This window comes from Nomascus leucogenys, chromosome 25 (genome assembly GCF_006542625.1).
Source record: "Nomascus leucogenys isolate Asia chromosome 25, Asia_NLE_v1, whole genome shotgun sequence".
NCBI classification, from domain to species: domain Eukaryota; kingdom Metazoa; phylum Chordata; class Mammalia; order Primates; family Hylobatidae; genus Nomascus; species Nomascus leucogenys.
In genome coordinates, this window is record NC_044405.1 from 29,916,426 (window position 1) to 29,941,583 (window position 25,158).

At 44.0% G+C, this 25,158-nt stretch overlaps 1 protein-coding gene across 7 annotated transcripts in view; it reads left to right on the forward strand.

Moving 5' to 3' along the window:
- ADARB1 (adenosine deaminase RNA specific B1) overlaps positions 1-25,158 on the forward strand; it is a 154,912-nt gene that overhangs the window by 30,855 nt on the left and 98,899 nt on the right. For 4 of the 7 annotated variants that reach the window (XM_030806040.1, XM_030806044.1, XM_030806045.1 and 1 more), the window contains exon 2: positions 23,435-23,606. The exons of 1 other annotated variant lie outside the window; for it this stretch is intronic. The gene's annotated coding sequence lies outside the window, so the exon portion shown is untranslated. Of the gene's footprint in view, positions 1-13,574; positions 13,631-23,434; positions 23,607-25,158 lie in introns of those variants that run through there. 2 more of the 7 variants (XM_030806041.1, XM_030806047.1) reach the window with 2 other exon arrangements.

Here is a 25,158-nt window from a genome sequence, read left to right on the forward strand (position 1 = left end):
GTTGGATAAAAAGGTTGAGTTGGAGAAACTTACCTAACAGGGTTACAGTGGAGACAAGGATGGCATGTGAAGCTTTGGCTTTACTTCCCAGGTGATTAACATAACAGCATAACAGAAATGTTATGCTTTGCATGCATCATTGCTTCTTTGTATTTTTTTTTTTTAGATGGAGTCTGGCACTGTCACCCAGGCTGGAGAGCAGTGGCACGATCTTGGCCCACTACAACCTCCACCTCCTGGGGTCAAGCAATTCTCCTGCCTCAGCTTCCCAAGTAGCTGGGATTACAGGTGCCTGCCACCACACCTGGCTAATTTTTATATTTTTAGTAGAGATGGGGTTTCGCCATGTTGGTTAGGCTAGTCTCAAACTCCTGACCCTCAAATGATCTGCCTGCCTTGGCCTCCCAAAGTGCTGGGATTGTAGGCATGAGCCACTGCACCCAGCCTGCTTCTTTGTGTTTTAATATTTATGTAATTTATGATTTTCTAGAGGAGCACTGGTTTCATTTTGGCCTAAGCATGATAGAAGAGGTGGAAGGCTGCTTTCTTTGTTTCCTTCAGCTGCTCCTGACTGGTCCTCATCTGTTCCTTCTCAGATCACAATTAATTGAATATATTTTAAAAGAGAAAACTCGTACGAGCTCTAAGGAAATAAGGAATTATTTTGAACACTAAAGCTAAAAGCATTCTAACATTGTGTTGCTTTTATGTTCTTTACTAAATTTGCTTCATGCACACACACACATATGTGAGTATATTTCTCAGTATGCAGATGATTTCAAGGACTGGCTTCCTTCATGAAAATGTGTTGTTGATTGCAAGAAGATAGGGGACTGGAAGCATGATTCGTCTGTCTGTAGAGGTGAAGTTCCAAGAAACTCACCACTGTCCAGTCTTTATGATTATGAACTTGTCGAGTGAGTTATTTTTTCATAGTATACCCATGTCTAGGAATTTCGGCTGAAATCAGCTTCTTTGCTTTTTTAGGCTTTTTGCTAGTGATAGTGTTGTCTTTGTTCTGTAAAACAACTGTAAAGGAATACCAACAATCTAGTGCAGAAATTCTTTTGTAAGAACAAGCTATCCTGATGTCATGTCGTGTTTTAGGATTGTTTGCTTCTCAACCTGATGAAGTTGTTCTTAGCTGTTTGCTTTCTTTTCTCATCCACAGCGGTATTCCTTTCTTTGCCTTTATTGCAATTGTATCTCGTAGCAGGCTTGTTAAATCCCGTGGGAGGCTTTTTTTTTATAGGTCCTTTCTCTACTTGGCTATGTTGCCTGCTGAGTTTAAAGCCTTTTTATGATATTTAACAAAACCCTCTGTGTTCAGCGTGGGTTGTGGTTGTGTTTAATGTTGCAACCTAGACTCGTGTATTAAGTACAGATATCATCTGTCACTTAACTTAGCCTTGCTCTCAGTGTGTTTATCATCATGTCTCTAAGGCCATCCTAAATACGTGACCTGGAGAGAGAGGGGGTGTCTAGGCCAAGTGCTGGGATGCCTGCACTCCATTTCTTAGCCGTGAGTCTGCGCTTAGAAACCCACGAGAACTCTGGGGAGCCACAGGCCTTGGGGCTTTTAGCTGTCCCCCTTTTCTCTTACTCTCCGGATAATGAGTGACTTGGGAACTTCCGAGCAACTTAAAATATTTAGCTTACTTTTCTTTAATAAACCATTTTTAGTGCTATCTATGATAGGGTCCTTCCAGTGGGAGGTACACAAATTTAACTTAACTATAGTTAAACAAGAGCCAGAAAGGTAAAGAAGGTATTATTGAGAATAAATACGGCCGGATACACTTTTGGGATGCAAATTTGTCTCTTCTCTGTGTCAGTTGTATCTCCCCAAAGCAAGGAATAGGTGCTAGAGTTGAGTGCGTCAGAGCAGGGCTTGTGGCAAGGCAGGAAGAGGCTGCACAAAGCACAGATGTGCAGTTTCATTAGTCAGTATGGAGGAATCCAAATGTACCCACTGGCTAGGTTGAGTAAAGGAAAGAAAAAGCAAAGGCATACCATGTGGAAAAGAAGAAATAAAACTACCTCTTTTGGGAGTACCTGAAAAACCCTAGAGCAGTCCCGTCCAGTAGAAATACAAAATTGATATGCAAACGTCAATGTTATTCATATATACAAAAATAATCAGAAGATATTATGGAAGAGACAACGCCATTAACAATAGCAACAACGAGAAAATACTTAGGAATAAATGTAATGAGAACTGTTCAAAAGCTAAGTGAGGAAAACAATAAGTCGAGAAAGACACAGAAGTTGCCTTGAGCAGGTGAAGACACCTTGTTCTTGGTTAAGATGGCTTGGCTCATTAAGACGTCAGTTGTCAGGTAATTTACAAATTTAATGTGATGCTAATATATGAAAGCAAAAAGACTCAGTTTTTTTTTCTTGGGCTGGACATGTCGATTCTAAAATTGAAATAGCATGAATACCTAGAAAACTTAGAAAAGAAAGAGCCAAGAAAAGGAGAATAGCTCTACTAGATATTAAAACATACTGCAAAGGCTATATGGAAAATAGTGTGGCAAGGTTGCATGAAGAGCCAGACAGACCAATGGAGGAAATAAGCTCATATATAGATGGAAATCTGGTATATGATAAAGACAGTATCTCAGATTGTTGGGTCAAAGATAGATTGTTAGAGTCAATGTTCTTGGGACAATTGGACTCCATTTTGTAAAATACATCATTAGGATTTATACCTTACACCACATACAAACATAGGCTGCAAGTGGGTCTGAGAACTCAGTGTGAAAAAGACAGCTGTTCCAGTGTTAGACATAAACATGGTTGAATATTACCTATGTGTTGGGAAAGGCTTTTTTAAAGGTGTAACTCAAAATTCAGCTTCAACAAAGAAAAGATGGATGAATTTGACTGCATTCCAAAATACTGCGACCAGCCTGGGCAACATGGCAAAACCTATTTTTACAAAAAATACAAAAATTATTTGGGCGTGGTGGCACACACCTGTAGTCCCAGCTACTTGGGAGGCTGAGGTGGGAGGATCACTTGAGCCCAGGAGGTTAAGGCTGCAATGAGCCATGATGGTGCCACTCCAGCCTCGGTGACAGAGCGAGACCCTGTCTCAAAAAAAAAAAAAGTAACAACTTTTGCCTGACCAAAAACAAAACAGAAAAACACAATAAGGTCGAAAGACAAAAATACCAATTGTGAGAAAACCTTTGTAGCATATCATAAATGTTTTAAAAGTTGAGGGAGAAGAAACCCGAAATCCTAGGAAAATGGGAAAAAGGTATGAACAGACACATATGCACATATACACATGCAGAAACATGGCCCATACACTTTACCAAGATACCATTTCTTACAGATTTGCAAATAATCAAAAGTCTCACTTGATAGCTATTTCTAATAATGGTGCTATTTCTCATGTACATGCTTCATTGGAGATGATGTATTAAATAAAGGCGAAGAGGCAGTTGCCTTTTCAGCTTAAAAGAGCATTAAAGTTTATGATTGTTAACTTCTAAATTTATCCTCAGTGTGCTTTGAAATAGACTTTGTAACAAAAGCAGCAGTAACTCTCCCTAGATTTCCTAGGAAGCAGGTACCAAATTCTCATGCACCTGCACGCACAGGCTGCCAGGATGCCCCCGCTCTACTGTGGATTATTCTGGGCTGTTTCTCCTTCCTTCCAGCCACCACACCCACATCCCTAAACCCAGGAGTTGTTAAATTTAGGTAGTTTCCACACTTCGACCTTTTTTCTTAGGATGGCTCTGTATTCATTATGGATTTCATAAGACACATGGCTGGAAGGTACCTGATACAGATTAAACACAGAATTTAGTTAGGATAGCATTCCATCTTTGAAGGCTGTGTGATTGCAGCCCAGGCCAAGCCAGCCGGAGGTTGGGCCACTTGAGCAGGGCCCTGCAAACACATCTGAAGGAGGTGGCATTGTTAGGACTCTACTTTTGGGGCTGAATCAACAGAGGCAAAAGGACTTTGAGTAAGCCCTTGCTGAGGATGGCACAGCTCTCAGCTACAGAGCTAGGACCAGACTAGGCTCTGGGGTTCATGCGGGAATCACCAGTCTGCACTGCTGCCTCCTCCTGTACGTGTGTGCACGCGCGCGTGCGTGTGTGTGTGCGTGCGTGCGTATGTGTGCGCACGTGTGTGTGTGCGTGTGTGTGCATATATGTGTGTGCACGTGTGTGTGCGTGCGCGTGTGTGCGTGTGTGTGCACATGAGTCCTGTGGCACCACCGAGTTGTCATGAACGCTTTTGTTTAACGAGTCAGGAGCAGTTTCCCATTTTGTAGGCTGTTTTTCTGTGACATGGATTTTAATGGCTTGGTCAAAAGGTGGAAAAGTATCCACCTTTCCTTATCAGTCTGGAGGCTGATTTGTTTTTGTGTGTCGCGTGCGTCACCACCTCCTGATGTCGGCGCACGGGGCTCTGCGCCCCCCAGGCCTGGAGGCTCCGTGTAGATGGAGACTTTTGTTTTTGTCCCATCCTCCTGGCATGTAGAAGGCACTCAAATACTTGTTGAAGAATAAATGGACGGGCTTTGGTATTTTTTAACCTAGCAGTGCACCTTTTGTTTGTTTCCAGGTTTACTATTAAAACCAACGTCTTGATGCCCCTCTTTTTGGATGCTTTTGGTGATAGAGAAGCCAAATCACGCTGGTTTTAAGCAAAAGTCATTTATTTGCCCCTGAAATTTTCCTCTGAAAACTTTCTGTATGAGGTTGTATGTCAGTATGTAGTTTTCAGCCATGCTGTGAGGAGTTTTTCTCTCTCTTTTTGTCGTTATAGACATGAGTGGAAAGCCACAAGTAGCGTGGGGGCTGCCTCTAGTCACGCTTCAGCTGGAAGTGCGGTGTGGGCATCTATTTTTACCTCACAGTCCTCGCTCTGAAAAATTCTGACCACTTTTATTTTTAACGTTCTGCTCTATTAGCTGGGTGCAGGGAGGAAAGCAGCTCAAATTAGTCAGTTTACTTTGTATTTATTTTTACTTGACCTTTTCACTTCCACATCTTGAGAAGAAAATGTGAGAATCTTTCCTCTGCATAATTTTCTTCCTTGAGGAGAAACCATTTTCAGTCATATGCTTGGAAAGTGGTGGAATTAACCTCAGGGTAGCATGTTTAACATTTTCCATTCATGAAACAAACCTTAAAATGTTCATCTGTTTATTCTATGAAATAATTATTTTCTTATTTCCCACGAATTTGAAAACCAGTACATTTCTGTTCCAAGTAATGGCTGTGTTTTCTCTACCATCCGGCAAGTCTTTACATGGGTGTGGTGACTTGGGGACCGAGTTGTCAAAGAGCCAGTGAGGCAGGGGTGTGGAGAATTTGTTTACCCTTTGTAAACACTTACCTTTTCCTGCAGGAATTGAACTAAACAATTGCTACTGACAATGATGTATTTTAATTCCTAGGAGATTAAACTCCTCACCTATAACAGTTTGATTAATAAACCTAATATATTTAAGCAGGTATCAATCCTTTTGGAAATTGTAATATTCAAGGAGTTGCTAGCATTAATGGCTCTTTAAATATTTCTAGTTATAGTTGCTGTTAGGATTCATTTATTTTGATTGGGTAATTAGTTTTTTACCATTATTTTAAAAAGTAATAAACCATCAGATCTCATGGACAGAAAGCCAAGATTCTTGTGCTACTTCCTAAATGCAGTGGGTGCATCTCTGTCAGTTTTTACCTTCTGGAAGGTTCTCCTGAGTGCTGTGCTGAGCTCTGCCCGTCTGTCCATCCTCTTTGGACACTCATCCCTTTCCCATACTCTGCTCTGTGAGGGGATGGTGCTAGTGAGAGCTCAGGTGGAGAGGGCTGGGGCGCTCCTTCGTCTCTCAGCTCATCAGCAGTGACTTGTAAGACAATCAGGGTCTACCTGTGTTGTTGAGAAGCGTTACGCAGGCAGGAAAGCGCACAAGGGGAAGGCGCAGCTGAGTGAAGCATCGCAGAGCCCGCTGGGCTGTGCCTTCCACACAGGCCAGCACACGGAGCGCTGCATTCCCTTAAGTCTTCCTCAAGCTCCTCCTGTTAGCATGGGCGCCTGCCACTGACCGCTGTGGGTGACAGGTTTGTCACTTGAGCTTGTATCCTGCAACCCGTTTGTTTAGGTGTGCCTGTTTGTTTTTAACTTTTAACTTTTTAATAGACTTTATTTTTTAGAGCAGTTTTACATTTACAGCAAAATTGAGGGACAGGTACAAAGATTTCCCATACGCCCCCTGCCCCCACACAGGCACAGCCTCCCCGATTATCAACATCTGTATCTGGAGCCGTGGATTTGTTACAGTTGATGACCCCACATTGACACCTCATTACCCAGAGTTCATAGTTTCCACGAGGGTGCACTCTTAGTGTTGGACATTCTATGGGTTTGTACACATTTATGACGATATGGATCCATCCTTACCATATGCAGAATTGTTTCATTGCCCTAAAAGTCCTATGCTTAGCCTATTTTTTAACATATAAATGCAATCAAAGGATGTGTTTTTGTGTGTTTTCTTTTGTTCAGTATTACATGTGTGATGAGACTTGCCCGTGTTGTTGCCTGTTCGTTTTTATTGCTGTATATAGTAGTCTGCTGTTTGACCATATCATATATTCATTCTGCTGACGATGGATAGTTAGACGGTTTCCAGTTTGGGGCCATTATAAGCAAAACCGCTCTGACCATACTGATACATGTGTTTTGGTAAAGAAGCACAGGTGTTGCTGGGGTGGATGGGCTGGCTGTGAGCACACGCACTTCAGCGTGAGCGGGTGGTGCTGGCATGGTGCCTCGTTGGGCACTCAACTGCCTGCTTTCACCACACTCCCCATGTGGCATCAACTGCTTTGGAAGTTTCTGTCTTCTTAAATTTTACCGTTCTGGGCAGGTGTGTGTGGTATTTTTCTGTAGTTTTGATTCTCATGGACCTGCTTACTAGTGAGATTGAGCTTTTGTTACATTTCATGGTCATCTGGACTCTCTGAGGTGCCCCCCAAAGTGCCCAGCTATAGCTTCTGTCATCAGGGAAGGAGCAGGTATGGGAATGGTGTCTCTGCACACCTCATGTCTTGCCTACATCCCTTCTTCAAGAAAATACTGGTTTTCCCCCTGAAAATGATAGAAATTGGCTCATCATTTTTGAGTCTAGCTCAGGTGTCTTTTCTGGAATTGCCTTTTTTTATTCGGTGTAAAGAGGCACAGGGACTTCATATCTGCCGTAGATGAGTGAAGGTTGCCTAGACATGAACATAAGGCCCTTGGTGGACTTCCCCTATCCCTGGGGCTCCTCATAACCCTTCCCTCTTCGCTTCCCTGGACTTTCTGGGCTGGGGCCAGGGCTTGGGGTCCGGGGCGAGCCTTCCTCTCGGTGTGTATCTCTGTGTAGAGTTGCATGGTGAGATTCGGATTCTATTCTAAATGCAGTTGGGTGGAAATAAAGGGGGGATGGTCCTGAGTCACCCACATTCCTCTTGGTCAGTCTGCCTGGTGTGAGGAGCCGGCAGCCTCTGCAGACCTTTGGTCCCACTTCCCGTTTGGGGGATGCAGGCTTGTGTTGTAAATAGGTGACCATGTGATTTACTGCTTGAACAAGGACACTTTTGAGAGTGAAAGGGCCTGCGATTATTAATGACCCCAAGATGACATGTGATAACAAGGAAGTTCTGGGGAGATAAGGTCATGATCCCCAGAGTTATGATCTCAAAGATGGAGAGTGTCACAGGGAGGATGCCCCCCTGTGAGTTGTGAGGGGCCACGTGTGTCCTGTGTACACAGGCCCTAAGGGGTGCTGGGGCCACGTGGGTAGCCATAGGAAGATGGCTGGAGTTGGAGGCAGAATGTTTAAGTATTTCACTCATTGACTAAACTTAGTTGAGTTTTATTTGTCTGCGAAAAGGGAAATCTACTTGCCTTGCTTGCACGCTTTTCCTAGGGATATTTTGGGGACTAAAATGTGATGGTGAATTTTAAAATATTGGTTGAAATGGCCAGGCTCGGTGGCTCACGCCTGTAATTCCAGCACTTTGGGAGGCTGAGGTGAGTGGATCACAAGGTCAGGAGTTCAAGACCAGCCTGGCCAACATGGTGAAACCCCATCTGTACTAATAATACAAAAATTAGCCAGGCGTGGTGGCGCACACCTGTAGTCCCAGCTACTCGGGAGGCTGAGGCAGGAGAATTGCTTGAACCCAGGAGGTGGAGGTCGCAGTGAGCTGAGATCGTGCCACTGCACTCCAGCCTGGGCGACAGGGCAAGACTCTGTCTCAGAAAAAAACAAAACAAAACAACAAAACAAAAATATATATATGTGAATTTTTCAGTTTACTCTGAACTCTTTCCTTGTCTGTTTTTTAAAGCATCCTGAAAGGGAGTGTCTGTACAGCGTCACCTATTAACGTCCACTAGGAAGCTGCCCTGAGAGTTGAACCTGGCAAAGCTCTCTGATACTTGAGCATTCCTGCTCAGAGGTGCCTCTGCAGCACATGAGGGTTCTTCAGCATCAGTCCGTGTTTAGGGAGCCCTCACAATGAATGAACACAGCTACAGCCCAGTGACCCCTCTTCGACAAGTGCAGAGATCAATTTTAGCTCAGCTACTTTCTAAATTTTTCAGATATTTCAAACTGGAAGTCACAAGTAGCTTTTACTTTTGTAAGCAATCTGCTGTTATGAATAGCACGTATAAGAAAATTTATAATTCAGTTAGTTAAAAATATTTTTGAGCACCTGTTAAAGCACTAGAATTCTTTTATATATTGAGGAAAGCCATGCCATCTAACACATATGTGGCATTAAGTGTTCTTTTAATAAATATTATGCTTAGTAGACATACTCTACATACCAATCAGAGGTTGCCATCCTAAACCAAAACTACTTATCCAGCACATTCTGATATTAGGCGGTGGCTTAGACCAGGGAAGGCGTGGAGGTTGTCTTGGCTCCTACCCTTTAAAAGGCTTACCAGCTTTTAGATGGAGTCATAGCTAAGACATGGATAATAACAGAAAGGAAGCGTGGCTTATCAGCTGTGTCAAGTCAGGACACATGTACCCCCATTCACATTGCTGAACTCAGGAAGATATCCAAGCACCATTGTGACATACTTGTCCACAGACACCACAGATAACCCCAGCACCCCTCTCAGAGTGGTGCCTTGGTGTTTTTGTTCATAAAGCCTTGATGTTCAGGCCCATCCGTCATCCCGGGCAGGGGCGTAGCCTGTGTAGTGGATGCCAGGGTCAGGGGAGGGCTTTGCTTTTGCAGAGTCTCGAGGCTTAGGCTGAATGTTTTTTTAAAGGTCCGATTATACTGAAACATTAAAAAATATTCAACATCACTTAATTTTTATTGCTTAAGAGCTTATCTGGGCTCTCCCATTGGCTCAGTAATTTGGTTGCTATTAATAACATTGTTGAGGTTGTCATCGTCACCTTAGCATTGTCATCATCACCTCCAGTAATAGCTAACATTTATTGAGTTTTTCCTCCATGCAGGAACTGTGCTGAGTTCTTTGCCTACATTATTTTATTCAGCCTTTGCTGCAGCCATCTGCAGCAGGCACTGTTACTAACCTGCTCCTGCCAGAGGGAACGCTTGAGACGCTGCAGGGTGACAGTAGCCTCAGAGCCAGGGGGCTGCATTGCTGGATCCTCAAGCAGGCAAACTTCCAACTCTGTGTTCATAATCCTGGTCATAAGGTTGCACTGACCTGTAGAGAGCTGGATATGGGGAATGGATTGGAGAGCTTTTATTTGAAACAACAGCAAAGTGGCATGATCTTTTTGGAATACACTTTTTCAAGTCATGTATCCACTCACAGACAGGCTTTGTGAGCCTCTTGCTTTGTAAGGGCTCAGGGAAGATTTAAGGCGACCAAACTTCCAGTGACAAACAATATTTGAAATTAATCTATTCCTTTGCCCTAGAAATGCAGAAATACATGGTTTTGGATGTTTGACCTCATTGGTTGGTGGGCACGAGGAGGTGGTCTGCTTTGGTGCCAATGACCGTCTATGAGTCACAGAGTGAGTGAATGCTGGGTCGCTGTGATGGGAAAGCTCTCTGCTGAATTGGTTCAGTCTGTGAGTCACAGAGTGAGTGAATGCTGGGCCGCTGTGATGGGAAAGCTGTCTGCTGAATTGGTTCAGCAGTGCACCCGCTTCCTCATGGGGCATTAGCCGGTCAGGGCGATGTCTCTGGATCACTCAACTTGTCCCTGACAGAGCAAGGAATAAGAAACCCAGTTAGATTGTCTGTATCATCAGATGCCATTTACATCCCAGTCAAATTAGCAGCCAGATCACTGATTTCTTATAGGTATACATCTTTTGACTTCAGCATAATCTCTTCCCCTTTTTCTGCATCCTTGGATTTTGAAGGATGTTTACTATGTAAATGTTTTACATGTTTACTATTTAAACTTAATAGTTGAGGTAGCTTTTAAAATTTGTGTCCATTAAGCCCAAGGACTCTTGCAGAAGTCGTATGGTTTTTCTTCTTTCATCTATAATGCATGTAAAGAATTATTCACTTGCTCTGAAGTTCAAATGTGTGAGTTTCTGGTGCTGTTACATAACACGTGGTACTGTGGGTCAAGGGGATTTAGTGTCTCACCTAAAATCTGGGGCCAGGATGTCACCGCAGTAAGTAGTAGGGATGCTTGCTTATCTTTTAAGGGTATTTTTTCCCCCTGCAAAGCAAAATGCTGAAGAGATACATATTTGTGAATTAACTGATCTCACCCTTGTCATCCATCCTCTTGCCATAAGGAACTGTATGTTGCATTCTTGCTGAGTACAGACTAAATCCTTTGAGCAAGGTTGGGTCATCCTGGGGTGAAAAGGTAAGTGCTTTCGGGGATGCTGATTAAGGTGGTATCTACTATGCATCTCTCGGTGTCCCCAGGGCGAAATTCCTCAGGTTACAGCGGCAGGAACAGCTGCTTGAGCTCATTTTTATCTTCTGAACAGGATCAGTCTTGGAATTGGCCTTTTCTTCATCTTCAGCCCCAGGGTGGGGCTGGCCTGGGCGGGGCCTGCGCCTGTGCTTGCTGCGCAGCACCCCTGCGTGCCTTCCCTTGCGTCGGCTGCTAAGTCTTTGGAGAAAACTACATTTCCGAGCTTCTTCTGAAAGATTTAATTTTTTATTTAGAAACAAAATATGCTTATTACAGACTGTGCATACTTTGCAGAAATGCAAAACTAGGAAGAGACATGATTAATCCCTTTGCATAGAAGCAACTTTTGTTACCATTTTGTATGTTTCCTTTGTATCTGTATTAGTGTGTTCTCATGCTGCTAATAAAGACATACCAAAGACTAGGTAATTTATAAAGGAAAAAGGTTTAATGGACTCACAGTTCAGCACGATTGAGAAGACCTCAGGAAACTTACAATCATGGCGGAAGGAGAAGCAAACACATCATTCTTCACATGGCAACAGCAAGGAGAAGTGTCCAGCAAAATGGGGAAAAGCCCCTTACAAAGCCGTCAGATCCTGTGAGAACTCACTCACTATCACGAAAACAGCATGAGGGTAACTGCCCCCGTGATACAATTACCTCCCACCGGGTGCCTCCCACAGCACGTGGGGAGTATGGGAACTACAATCGAAGATGAGATTTGGGTGGGGACACGGCCAAACAACATCTGTGTCTTTTTTCGTGTATATGTTTTTTTTTTTCTTTTCTCGGCATAATTGATAGACTGTGGTTACTCTGTTTGTGTAGGCCTCTCAGATCATTGAAACAAGATGTTGTACAAATTAGCAGATGACACTGGCACATGGAGGAATGGTTTGTATTTTAATTTTCACTGTATAACATTGTAGTAAAGCTTTTACTGGAAATGTTTTCTACCCATATCCTCAGGAAACCATGTGAAGTAGACAGCCTTACATTTCCTGGATTGCTCCCTCGAAGGATGAAGGGAGCAGTTGTGTCAGATGCTCTTCCCAGCCTCCCTCTCCAGGGAGACTTAGCTGCTACCCTTTTGAGTTTCCTGGGAGGACATCCCCCAAGGACTCTCTGGCTTGTCCTTGTGAAGTTGGTTTGCTTTTTGTGCCAGCTTTTTAGGCTTACAAAATGTTGTGTGTGTGTACATAGGAAAAATATGGAAGGGTACCTACCCACCAGTTTGTGTCAGCACTGGATTCTGGTATATATAATAGATGAGGAGTTTCTGTTAAGTATATGGGATTGCTGAGATACACAGGGGTTTTCTGTGCACATCACTCTGTAACGCAGCTGTCCCGTCACATCCTGCATGTCAGTACAGGTAGTGCCATTCTCTTCATAGGACCATGACACTTTGTGTTTTTTCTTTCACAGTTAAAAAAAAAAAGCTTTTTAAAAATTCTGACTTTAGGCTGGGCGCGGTGGCTCATGCCTGTAATCCCAGCACTTTGGGAGGCCGACGTGGGCAGATCACGAGCTCAGGAGATCGAGACCATCCTGGCTAATATGGTGAAACCCCATCTCTACTAAAAATACAAAAAAATTAGCTGGGCATGGTAGCGGGTGCCTGTAGTCCCAGCTACTCGGGAGGCTGAGGCAGGAGAATGGCGTGAACCTGGGAGGCGGAGCTTGCAGTGAGCCAAGATCGCGCCACTGCACTCCAGCCTGGGCGAGAGGGAGACTCCGTCTCAAAAAAAAAAAAAAAAAAAAAAAAAAAAATTCTAAAGTAACGCAATGCTCGTGCTACTTCACTTGTTACAAGAACATAATATTCTGTCCTGTAGATGTACTGCAGTTATTTAATGGATCGCCTCTTGATAAGGGGGCCCTTTTAATGTAACTGTTTTAAAAAATGGAAGTAATACCAGCACATGGTAAAAAACATTGCAGCTCATGAATGGGTATAAATTACGTTGGAGATTTCCTCTTTCCTTTCTCCCTCCCCACCCCCCACCCCGTTTCCAGAGGTAAACAATGTACAGTTTGTGTTATCTTCTCTTAAGTTCTTCTTGTAGTCACCATTAGAGCTTTAACTTTTCTGTTGGTGAGTTCATGTGGGAGTCAGCAGACAGTGCCTTCACACTCTGAGTTTTGATGAGATTTATATTGACAAGGCTTAAAACATTTGTAGTGTTTCCCGTCTATCATTAGGCGCCCTGTGCTTTTCCTGCAAGTGTAGTCTAAACATTTTAATATAAGAAAAGTAACATTTATAGTATTATGATAGTATATTTTGCCATAGAACCAAGTGGTATGAAATGTAATTCTGCCTCACCAAACCTTTGCCAATAAAAGGAGAATATTCAGAAGTTCAGAGGAACTCCCAGTTTCTCTTTAGGTGTCTGCTGTTTCTAGCTGCCTCAGTTGCCATGGTTTCTCCCATCCCATGGTGTTGGTTTCTTGGATTCTATTTTTGTTTTGCTGGAGCACCTCCTTAATCCACTTCCTTATAGAATGGATGGCTGACAGACTTCTTGGGTTTTTGCACGTAATGTTCAAACATGCAATTACTTTGTTCTCATACTTATTGATAATTTGGTGGGGTCTAGAATTCTAGGATCGTATAATTTTCCTTTTGAAATCAGAAAATATTCTCTATTATTTTCCAGAGTCTAGTGTTGTTAATAAGAAGTTGGATATCCGTTTGATCCTTGTTCTACTGCAGGTAAACATCTTCTACTCTCTCCTTCTCTCCCTCTCTGGGCCTCATGTCCTGATGGCTTGATTTTTCGTTACCCTAAACCGGGATCTGCTTCTTTTCCAGCCTGCGTGCCCATATTGGGATCACCCCTTAGAAAACCTCAGGCTTTCTTTGGAGAGCAATTCTCAGGTTTCAGCCCAGGAATAAAAGCGTTCCCTATGGCTCCTGCTTCTTGGGAAGACCCCTCACCTCTGTTGTCTTGCTCTGCAGTTTCCTCTGCTCTTTCGCATCAACCTGCTTCCGTCTGCCTTATGCCCTAAAAGCCCTGGCAGGCTTTCTTGTATTCTGCTAAATCCCTCTGTAATTTTTAGCCCCATGCACTATTATGGTTCATTCACCACCAAAAAGCACCTTTTCTGACATTTTAACAGAGTTCTGGGAAGAATGGAGAGAAGATATGGTGTACTTTATCACCATTTTTAATTAAAAGCCCTTTTAATTAATTGATTTAGAGGCAGGGTCTTGCTCTGTCACCCAGGGTGGAGTGCAGTAGTGTGATCATGGCTCACTGCAGCCTCCACCTTCTGGGCTCAAGCAATACTCCTGTATCAGCCTCCTGAGTAGCCGCTTGGACCACAGTCACATGCCACATCGACTGACTAATTTTTAAATTTTTTGTAGAGGTGGAGTCTTGCCGTGTTGCCCAGACTGGTCTCGAACTCCTAGGCTCAAGCCATCCTCCCACCTTGGCCTCCCAAAGTGCTGAGCACACCACTGTGCCTAGCCTGAAAGCCTTTTTAGATCACTCTCAGTGGCAAAATCAGTGCCTTGGTCACCTTTACCAGTAGCTGTTCTTGCTCTCCAGTGGAAATATCACTCAACATTATCAAAGAATTGGGATGAAATTAAATGAACCAGTTTAGGTACTTTTGATATATAAGTTCTTAGGAGACATGTTGTTCTTTATTATGTAAGAGTGTGGCCATAAACTTAAAAATAGCTGGGTAACTTTGTCACACTTGCCTTGATGGTGTGTTGCAAGTTAGTTAAATTTCATAGGATCTTAATCAGCACATCACCAACAAATAAAATGTGACTCCTGCATCAGAATTTAGGGGAGGTTCTATACATCTGTTTCAAAATAAAGATGGAGATGACTTAGGATACTCATAAGTTATTGAAAAATTATGGCTCCTAAAACTATGAATTTTCATCGTTGTATACCCAAACAACCCACATTAAACTGGTGTGAAAATGAGAAAACTGACATTGAAATTATAAAAGCAAGAATGTTGGCAATTGAAATCCATTATAAATAAAGCTGTCACTGATAATGAACGAAATGCTGTTTCTGAGGATGAGGACTTTGTGGCCCCCCCACGCGGGCGCATTACCAAGCTTTGCAGCTTTGCACAGGAGCCTCACTTCTTGGTACTGAATTAGACCTCCATAAAGTCTAGTAACACCCCAGGTTTAGGTTATAAATTATAAATTTTAGTGCCCCGTAATAATTCACTTTGTAGGTTACCATGGACTAGCCCTTAGTTGTACTGAGAAAAGAAAGGCTATGAAATTTTGTTGGTTAAGTGCCAAAGAAAGGATTGGGTTTTAGGTCATCTCATAGCCCATGGTGAGGGCTGTCTTTGGCCTCTACCGCACGGATAAGTTTGCATGTCAGATGTTGGTACTCTTGTGGGGTATTGGGTTCTTTTGAGTATCTGAGTAAATCCATTTACATTTTCGCAAGAAAAATTCATCTGTGCATATGAACGCATCGTTTCATATATGATTTCACACTTCTCATGGGCTTCCTGAAGCCCATTCGTGAACCATTGATTGAATGCCTGCTCTAGAGAGGAGTGTGAAGCTGCACTTCTTCCATCTCCTCCTGGCATTCGCTCAGGATCTTCACAGGTGTGGAAAACACACTAAGGAAGCCTGGGAAGGCCAGATGTCTCCCTTTTGCCTTCTTTGGTTCTGTTCATGATGATCTTATCACGGACACACTAGGACCCTCTGAGGACCCACCCCTGCCACCACATTGCTCTGGGGCAACTTCCAAGCTTATTGTCTTCCCCCAGCAAGGGCAGGAATGTGGAGAAGCTGTGTGTGCTGGGCCTTTACTTTCATTATTGGCGACAATGTTTGTTTTCATTTTATCAGCTTTCTTTATCCCCCATTTTTTAATCTTCCACAGGTAGTGTATATTTTGAGAACAGTGTGAGGTTTATTCTACTAATGGAAATTTACAAAAATACCAGTTTGAATGATTGAGAAATCTAAGTTAAAGAACCCTTGAATAGAAATGTCACTGTTTAGTGCATTGATCAATTCTCACATCTGAAACCAGCTGTGTATTCTTGGTATGTGTGTATTCAACTCAGGTGTCACCTACTGCCTTTTATATGTCCCTGGATTTAAATGTGCTAATTTTGTTATGATTTTTGTGTCTACATTTATAAAAGCCACTAATAGTTCATTTCTGGCACATCCTTGACAGATTTTACTACCAAGATTATACTGGTCTCATAAAACAAGTTGGGGATGTTCCCTGTTTTTTGTTCGCTGGAACGGTATGTGTAAGATTTGTGCTTTTCCTTTATTCAGGCAGTGCTTTCACATGCTGCTTCCTTTTATAGCCACTATTTTTTGCTACATATTCTTTCTCTACAAGAGCACAGTTCTTCTGGAATGTGTCCCTTAGGATTAACTATCTCAGGTATGATTTGTGTGAAAACATCTTTATTCTTATTGTGGAAAGACTGTTACTAGGTGGGGAGTTTGCTTTCCCATGTGCACATTGAAGATCTCATCCTGCTCCACTACCTGGTCTCTTCCCTGGGCCCTGGGCATCCGCTCTCAGCCTGACTGTCCCCCTGTGCTCTCGCGTCATTTCTCTGTGCTGTGTCTGGGTTCATGCTTATTTGTATTTATTCTGCTGCGGGTTAGTTGGCCGAATCTGTTTCTGTGAGAGCTCCCATGCTTTTGGTACTTTCTGTCTCTTGTGTGTCTCTGCACTGCTTTCTGGGTTATTGCTTCAGTTCTACTGCCCAGTTTGGCCATTTTCTCTTTAACTGTGTCTAATATGCTGCTAAAACCTGTCCACTGAGCTTTTAGCATTAGTCATTATAGCTATTATTTCTGGAGGGTCTCTCTGCTTCCCTGTCCTGCCAAGTCCAATTGGTCATTCTTAGTTTACCTGTTTACTAACCGTTTGTATCTCCTTTAGTCGTTGTTTTCTGTTCATATATGGTGTGTTTGACTTTTCCAGCATGTTCAAGGCCGTTTTCCCAGCTGTATCCCCTCCTCTCAGGCCATCAACTTTTCGTTCCCCATTGTTGCTACTAATTCTTAGGACTAATAAAGCACTTCAAATGGCAGCTACTGTCAAAAATTAGGAAGAAGGCTTCTTTGCGGTAGCACCCTCCAGTTGATTGCTTTCTCTTGACATGTACTTTACTTGCCATGAGCATATCATGCCTCTGTATTTCCTGAAGTAATTACTGTCTCGAAATAGTGAAATCTCATCAGTTGACCATATTTGTTTAACTGCACACCCGTGTAATAGTATTGGCTTTATGCAAGGTAGAAAATGAGAGTACTTAGTTTTTGGCAGAGCAGAGCCCCAATTTCCACAGTCTAATTAAATTATAATGATAAATATCACTTTAAAAGGAAACACAATTGCTTCATTTAATCAATATGATTATTACTGGCACAGCAAATCCATCAAGTGCTGTGAATGATAAATGTGTTTTAATACAACCTGCAGTGTACTTGCCGTTGGTACAAGGCATGTTAAATCCTCAGTGGTCCCTGTTTTCATAGCATTGCTGTGGCACTGGAATTTCCCTTTGTTAGGAGATAGTGAGATATAAACCCATTGTGGAAACCCCTTCAGCTTGACGAATTTGGAGTCATGCTATTTTCAGAAGAGGATGTCCTGCGACTAGGAGCGGTCACCCAGAGCAAGCTCTGGAAAGGTGGTGGTGCTGGGGTTGAAGCTGAGCTGCTGGCCCCTGGCATGTCAGTGGGCGGAGGTGGGAGACGTGCAGAGCTGCCTATCCCACAGTACTTCCCTTTCCCCATCCACCCTTTCGGGTGGCTCACTCCCCACCAGTTTCACAGGATGGCTCAAGGCAAATGGAGAAAATGGCGCAGGTTGAAACTCTTGGCCGTAGCTTGCGAGCTTGCTTCTTAGCACCTCCAGCCACGATCTCCTTGAACGTAGTCTCCTCAGTCTCTCTTTTGTGTGAGGAACATAAAGTTTCTAGTTGCCTTTTCGCATAATCTCATAACTCTTCTGCACCTGTGGTTCCTTAGCTCTTATCTGAGACCGTGGCAGACAGTTAGCTGGTTGCAGTGGTTGGTTAGTTGTTTCATATGGTTGATCATACAGCAGCTGCTTGGTCCCATTGTTATTGATAGTACTGTGTAAATGCCAGTTGTCATTGCTGGCATTTTTTTTTGTTCTGTTGACTGATTATTTGTTTTCTAATACATTTGTATTGTGAGATACCTTTCATGAACATGGACACATATATAAGAGAATAATTTTAATTGCATGTCCATGTAACTCTCACCCAGGTTAAATAGACATTGTGTACCTCACAGTTTCCTTCATGCTCCTCCCTGATAACTCCCCCTCATCCATCTGACACATCTGATATACACTGTGAGTGTGTGTGTGTGTGTGTGTGTGTATATAATTAATTATAATTATTATTATTTTGAGACAGTGTTTTGCTCTGTGGCCCAGGCTGGAATGCAGTAGTGTGATCACAGTTCTCTGCAGTCTCAACTTCCTAGGCATAGGTGATCCTCTCACCGCAGCTTCCAGAGCACTTGGGATTACAGACATGAGCCACCACTCCGGGCTAATTTTGTTTACTTTTTGTAGAGATAGTGTCTCCCTGTGTTGCCCAGGCTGTTCTTGAACTCTTGGGCTCAAGTGATCCTTCCGCCTCTGTCTCCCAAAGTGCTGGGCTTACAGATGTGAGCCATTATGCTGGCCTTTTTGTTTGTTTTTGAGACAGTGTCTGACTCTGTCACTCAGGCTGGAGTGCAGTGGCAGGATTATGGCTCACTGCAGCCCTGAACTCCCAGGCTCAAGCAGTCCTCCCGCCTTAGCCTGCTGAGTAGCTGGCACCACAGGTGCACACCACCATGCGTCACTGAGTTTTTAATTTTTTGTAGAGATGGGGTTTCCATGTGTTGCCTAGGCTGATCTTGAGCTCCTGGCCTCAAGTGATCTCCTGCCTTGGTCTCCCAGAGTGCTGGGATTATAAGTGTGAGCCACTGTGTTTGGTGATATCCTATATTTTGAAATAATACTGTCCTTTTCTTTTTAATTTTACCATGTAAGAATGCATCCCCAATCAATGTAGTTCAGTTTTGCCTGTGATGGAACTTTATCCAAGGGGAGTTATCAGTATATTCTTTTGTGTTTCTCTTGATTTATTAATGAAGTGGACTACATAAATTGATTTTCATACATTAAATCATGTTTGCATTCCCATCATAAATTCATCTTAATCATGTTTGATTGATCACTTTAAAAATATTATTGGATTCAGTGTGATCACATTTTGTATAGAATGTTTACACTGTATTTGTAATGGTGACTTACTGCTTCCTTCTCATCTTCTTCACAGAAGTGTCTTGTTGAATGTTGGATTCACTTTCTAGAGAAGCCATCTAGGCATGGAGTGTTCTTCCCAGGATGATTTTTGTTTATTGACTATAATCCCTCCCTGCCTCCCTCCCTCCCTGCATTCCTTCCTTCCTTCCCTTTTCTTCTCTTTTCTTTTTCTTAAGACAAGGTCTCATTCTGTCTGCCAGGCTCTAGAGTGTGATGGCACAATTTTGGCTCACTGCAGCCTTTGCCTCCTGGGCTCAAACGATCCTCCTGCCTCAGCCTTCTGAGTAGCTGTGACTACAGGTGCACGCCACCACACCTGGCTAATTTTCTTTATTTTTTTTTGTAGAGACAAGCTCTCACTATGTTGCCAGGACTGATCTTGAATTCCTGGGCTCAAGCAGTCTGCCTGCCTCGGCCTCCCAAAGTGCTTGGATTCCATGCATGAGCTACTGCACCTGGCTTCTAACTTCTAATTCTTTAATGTTTGTAGTTTTGTCAGATTTTCTATTTCCTCCTGAGTTAGTGTTAATAAGTTGTATTTCTTTTCTTTTTAAATGGTGATCTGTGTGTGTGTGTGTGTGTGTGTGTGTGTGTGTGTGTGTGTGTGTGACAGGGTCTCACTCTGGTTGCCCAGGCCGGAGTGCAGTGGTGCAATCTCAGCTCACTGCAGCCTCGACCACTCAGGCTCAGGTGATTTCTCACACCTCAGCCTCCGAAGTAGCTGGGATGACAGGCGTGTGTCACCACGCCTGGCTGATTTTTGTATTTTTAGTACAGATGGTTTTGCTATGTTGCTCAGGCTTGTCTTGAACTCCTGGGCTCAAGTGATCCACCTGCCTCAGCCTCCCAGAGTGCTGGGATGACAGACGTGAGCCACCGCACCCAGCCTAATAAGTTGTATTTCTCTTGGAGTTTCTTCATTTAACCTAAGCTTACAAGCTTTTTGGAATAAAGTTTATAAAGCCTCTTATTATATTTTTAGTGTTGTCAGAGTTTAAGAGGTAATTCCATTTTGATTTCTCTTGCCACCCGATGACCCATTCCCAACTTAGTGACATAAAACAACAATCACTTTATTAATGCTCAGCCAGGTAGCCTGAGTGTCTAGAGCTCTGGTTCTGGCTGTTGGCTGGCTTTCTTGGTTCTTCTCAATGTCCTGTATGAGAAGGCTTCTTCAGTGAGGTGGCTGGCTCCCGCCTGGGACTGACTAGACGTCTTTCTCTGCATGTAGCCCCTATGATCTCTTCAGAGCATCTGAGTTGGCTCCCCAGAGACAGTGTTCCAAGAAATAGGAGGTGGAAGCTGGCATCCTCTTCAAGTGCTGGTCTGGACCTGGCAGTACCACATCTACTGCGTTCGACGGGCCAGAGCAGTCACCCGCCTGCTGGGACTCATTGGGGGCAAGTAAGATCTTCCCATACAAGGACAGGAGAGTCACACTGTGGCCATCAGGCCTTCCTGCCCTCCGATTCAATTCCAAGGCTGGTTAATTTGGGCTTTTCCTCTTGTGTTCCCTTTCTGTGTTTCCATGAGTCTTGCCAGAGATCACTGGTTCACTGCATTATCTTTTCAAAGAACCAATGTTTATCTTTGTGTACCTGCCATTATATGTAATTAATACAGGTTGAATTTCTTACTAGTTCCCTTTTTCTGTTTTCTTTGAGCTTACTTTGTTCTTCTGTCCCTGACTTGTTCAAGTAGGCACTCTTTAATTTTTTTACTCCTATTCTAGCTTGAGCACCGAGCTGTAAATGTCCCTCTGATGTACTGCCTTATCTGTGTGCCACACAATTCTGTACATAATCTCTTCTAGTTTTAAGTTCTAAATATTTTGTTTTCTACTGTGATTATTTTCTTTTGTCTATGGATTATTTAGAAGTGTATTGCTTAACTCTCAAACATATGGGGACTTTCTAGTTATACTTGGGTTATTAATTTCTAGGCTCATTGTATTATGATCAGAGGATGAGCTCTGTCTGATTTCAGCCACTTGAAATATGTTGAGATTTTCTTTATGGCTGGGATATGGTCTATTTTTAGAAGTGGCTCATGTGTCCTTGAGGAGCTGATGTATGATGCACTGTTAGGAGCAGCGTCTTGCGTGTGACCGCCGTGCAGCTTGTTAATTGTGTTGTGCGGATCTTCCATCTCTCCACTGTTTTGTTTTTTCAGCCGCTGTCTACTGTCTCTGTCACCTGCTCCTCTCCACTGCCTCCATGACAAAAAGACTCCGGTGTTTTTGACCATCTTTCATTGCGCCCCTACTGTGATCTTAGTCACGGGGCCAAGCACTCTACATCTGTTCCTCCATTTAATCCTCACGGCACCATCTGCGGCGGGTGTTCTTGTGTCCTCGTCCTGTCCTCATAGGAGCAAGCCTGGAAGGGGCTGAGTCACTGTTCAAGTCACACGGCTGCAAGGCTGTGGTCTAGGGTGTGGCCTGGACCCCTCTTCCCTGGAAGCCATGGCTTTCCTGAAACCCCTTGCAATACCCCGGCAAGTATGGCAGTTTTACCTCAGTTGGTATGAGTATACTCAAATTGGAGGCAACCATTCTCACACTTGATGTTTAGACTTTGCAGCTTCCAAAACCCACCCCGCATATCACCTGCTCCCTCCTCAAAGTGGCTGGGCTTCCCATGCAGTTTCCCATCCTGCAGATGGCCCAGGGAGGTCAGATTTCTTGGCCAGGCTTGCAGAGTTGGTGGGACGTGATGTGGGCACTAGAACGCAGTTCTGTAAATCTTGGTTTCATGTCCTTTCTGCTGTGTTTTTCTTTCTCTGTTTAGGCGGTGGACTTTTTGGTGTGTAAAGCTTCTAGAATGGATTTTACTTCTTTGTGGCTCTTTGGATTGAGGGAGGGGCTAGGTGCCATCTCCAGAGAAGCTTGTTTGGCTCATGCTCACTCGGGGCCCTTGCTCTCTGCCCACTGGGGAGGGGCTGTGGTGGAGTTGGATTCGGATTGAGTGGAGGCAACGGTGAAGGTCAGAGGCCAACGTCCTTGCACTTCTTGACACTCTCCACCCAGGCGTGGTGATTGGGAACACTGGGGAGGGTGATTTGGGAGCTTGAATCTGGTGTGGTGATGATGGGGGTCATTGATAGTGGGGACAGTTCTGGACATGTGGCCTTCATTCTCTGTGCTGGACAAGATGACTGTGACCTGTAATTCCAGGCTGATAGAGCATTTTCAGTGACAGCCCATTTGACTTGGTGGTGCTAGTGCAGGACACAGGTGAGCTTGTCTCTGTGTCTTAGGTCTGTCCCAGCAGACGAGCTGACATGTGTTCTAGATGAGTGTCAGCTGGTCACAGGTGGAAGGTTTGGAAGGTAGCCTCCAATCTGCTCTGAGGACTGCAGCAGCGACCAGGGCAGCAGGAACGCATTGTGATGGCCTGGCCAAGTCTGCATAGCAAGAGTCGAGCCACTTTCACGCGCACCTTATCCCACACTTCACCTCCTTCCTCCAGGTTCCCACTCAGAAACCCGCTCACCCCTGGACACAGCTCCCAGAGACTTCTCTTTTGAACTCTGCAATGGAGAAACCTATTGCAGACTTCCCCTTCTTTTGGATAGCAGTTTGCTTTTCAGGAAGAAAATTTTAATACTTCATATTGAGGTCTTATAATTATATTAGCATGTTGAAACATTTTCTTTAATGGCTTGGTGGTTGAAAACGCTTTCACACAGAGCAGAAACGAGATGCAGATACTGTTTCACAGCCTCTGCTTCAGAAGCAGAGGTGGCCTGTAGCTTCCAAACCTGGGCAGAGCAAGTGCAGGGATGGTGCGTCTCTGTAACTGGACTCACATTCACATGTGTGCATGTGTAGGGGTGTGTGCATATTGAATTGTAAAAAAGATGAGTACATGTGAGATTCTGCCTGAGACTCCAGTCCTCAGTGTGTGGCCTGGTGCCGCTGATGCTGAGATGTTGGACCGGCAATGATCTGGCTCCGTCTGTCGCATGTGCCTCTACCTGCTGCGGGCAGATGGAAGGAGGTGTGATGGATTGCGCATATCCCCTTTACAGATTCAGAAGAATACATTTAAAATAAGTTAAATTTGTATTTAGAAGACTTTTCATGGAGAGTATTTATTGTTACAGAGTTCACTTCTGAAATGGTGACAAAGCTTTTGATACTGAATCAAACAAGTGTGAAGTTACTGAATCTCTCTGTTACACAGAGTGGAGCCTTTCAAGCTGGCATGGAGAGCTTAAGGGGCGACTGAAGGAGACACACTGGCTAAGCGCGGAGTTCTGGTTACTTCAGGCCTGCTGAGATATTCTCTCAGTCCGCTCGCACTGAAGGAAGCTGCCTTGGGATCAGAGCAGACATAAAGCTAGACAAATTTCAAGGTGAGTAAAAACCTGTAAAGATCTGATCAAATCTGACTGGTAGAAATGCCTTTTTCTTGATATAAACTGCTTAATTAAGCCTTTTGGCTTGCCTTTGAAAGATGCTTTATTGAATACTTCCCAGCACAGATGATCTGTTACTGTTGGTTCGTTTCTAATCTTACTGCAGCCTTAGCTCACCCATGAGTCCCTCCTGCTGGTTCGGGGGTGGTGCCTGCTGCCCTCCAGTGGCGTGTGTGGCACCTGCTGCCCTCTTTGGGGTCAGTTCACCATTTATTGAGTCAGTGCTTCATGCCAGGCACTAGACTTGGTGAAAGCCTTTTACCATCAATTATTATTTTCTTAGGAGTAATTAAAAGAAAATTTTCCTGTAATCCCAGCACATTGGGAGGCTGAGGCAGGCAGATTACTTGAGGCCAGGAGTTCGAGACCAGCCTGGCCAACGTGACAAAACCCCATCTCTACCAAAAATACAAAAATTAGCCAGGTATGATGGTGCACGCTTGTAGTCCCAGCCTCGGGAGACTGAGGCAGGAGAATCGCTTGAACCCGGGAGGCTGCAGTGAGCTGAGATCATGCCATTGCATTCCAGCCTGGGTGACAGAGCAAGACTCTTTCTCAAAAAAAAAAAAAAAAAAAAAAAAAAAAAAAAAAAAAAACATTTCTTTAGTACTTATTTTTGGTGACGATCCCATGATTCAGCGTCTGCTTTTGAGAGAAGTTGTGACAAATACTAAAATCCCAGTAAAATTAGTATGGTGTCAGATTAATTTACTTATGAGCAGCGGAGTGACTAACTCAGGAAGTCCAGTTGTACATTTCCAGGGAAGCTTTCTCATGGGTTCAGATGAGATGAGGGGAAAGAGAAAGTGTCAGAGGGCTGCTGCTGGCATGAAGAACGCGGGTGTGCTCCTATGTCATTTGCTCTGTGGATATTGACGAGCGCCCACTGGGCCTCAGATGCCCTCTGGGCATGGCAGGGACCAGGAGCTCGCTTGGCAGCTCTCATGTGAGCCGCTCACTGGACATGTAGGGAGAGGACAGCCGTGCTCCCACCTGGGAGTTTGGGATGGCATGCAGAGCTGTGGGGAGGGAGCGGACACCGGGGCACGAGTGTGGACAGATGGGAGTGGCTGGTGCAGAGCCATGGGGAGGGGGCGGTCACCAGGGCATGAGTGTGGTTGGATGAGAGTGGCTGGCAGCCTACGGGGGAGACCGTCTTTGGTGACTAGAGACACGCCCGTGTCTGACTACTGGGTTTTGAGTTTGTGCCAGCAAAGGTCCTGCTTGCCATTTCTGTCTGTAAATGTCAGGAATTTCAGGTAACTGGTTCCCTAGTGAGACCTTTAAAGGAGGCTTTATCTTCAACCGATGCTTTTTTTTTGGGTACACAGGCAGTCCAAATATGGGAAGGTCAAAATCAGGTCACCTTTATCGTGGCTTGTGCCAGTGGGATGGAGTTTTATTTTCAGCCATAGCGCTTCTTTTAGCTTAATTAGTGATAGGAAATCAGCTTCTCTGTAACCAGAGGTTATTGAAAGAATGAGGATCC